This window comes from Entamoeba invadens (genome assembly GCF_000330505.1).
Source record: "Entamoeba invadens IP1 unplaced genomic scaffold scaff_1105074726659, whole genome shotgun sequence".
Lineage (NCBI taxonomy): Eukaryota > Evosea > Mastigamoebida > Endamoebidae > Entamoeba > Entamoeba invadens.
This window is the reverse complement of record NW_004440135.1, coordinates 42,405-43,867: the sequence shown is the minus strand read 5'-3', so window position 1 is coordinate 43,867 and position 1,463 is coordinate 42,405.

The following is a 1,463-nucleotide window of genomic DNA, read 5'->3' as shown; positions in this document are numbered from 1 at the left end:
GTTTTTTGTCGTTTCACAATATTATGTGGTAATTACCCATTTGTAACAATCAATGTTTTTTTTAAAAAAAATAGTTGTCATAAACAAGTGATATATACACTCAAACATATAATCGGTTTTGAAGGCTTAACATCTTCATTTAATCCACGTTTAAAAATGTCTATCCTTGCTGTAACCAAACACATATAAGATGTTTTCATTGTTTTTTTATTTATTGGTTGTTTATTGTCCTAATTATTTTTTTGACACGCCATTGTTAATTACAGTCTTTGAAAGTTTAAACCCAAAAAGAAATAAGTGACTTTTTATTAGAGAAATAAATCATAACGGACAATACATGTTTAGTTACTATTCTTAATGTTAGTACATTTTTAAATTTAATATACCATAATAATTAATGGTATTGTTTGATATGTTAATAATTGGATTTTAAAATAAAGTCATTCTTAAAACCGTGCAACTTTGACGTGTCAGTGCAACTTTGTTTATAATATAATTATAGTAAAAAAAATTATATGTTTTTTAGAAACAAAACAAGAAAACCAGAGGTTTCCAAAATCACAATCCTAATTACCCACGTCACCATTTCATAACCAAAATGATCATTTTCTCTTATAAATTCGTACGTTATAATACCACATTTTCGGCAATAATTATTTTGGAAACGCCTGAAGATTACACAAACAAATTTCTTTAAAACTATTACTCTAATTAAAATACTATAACTAAACTATAACTAAAGTTGCACAGTTTTTCTCAATTAGTTTTTTGGGTTGCACCATTCAACTATGTCGTGTTTATCGAAATTTTGCGAAAAAGTCTTTGAATCACACGAATTGGCTTGTCTCATTATTTTCTTTTTTATAAACGAGATGTTTAACATTTGCTCCATCCACAATCGATATACAACACTGTTTTATTCGTTTTGTATGACAATTGGAATTCTGGATTTTAATGTTTTTTATTAGAACAAGCAGTTGAACTTATCATTTAAATATCGAGTTATATTTTATGTTGATTTATAACCTAATTCTACTTTTTGTTATTGTTGAAAAATAGAGATTCGCCTTTGTTGTGAGTAAAAAACAAAGAAAAAATAAAGTTGCACACTTATTCGGAATGACTTTATTTATATAATAAATGGTTTTTATTAATTAATAATATAATATGGAACAAAATAATATAATGATATTTATTTTGAAATTAATTCAATTTATAATATACTTAGTAAAATAAAGTTCATTTAAAAAATAATAATCATTATTTGTGCATTTAAAATGCTTCATATAACTCTTTTACAAACATGCAAGTTGTTGCCAACAGTGGTTTAACCGCACAAAATCTTCAAAATGTTCCTATTGTCCCTCTTAACAGTGTTCCCCCAACAGCTCAAAGAGAGGTATTGCCTACTACAATCAATGAGTTGTTACGTTTTGAGCATGTAGCAAATTTAACACCAGGAA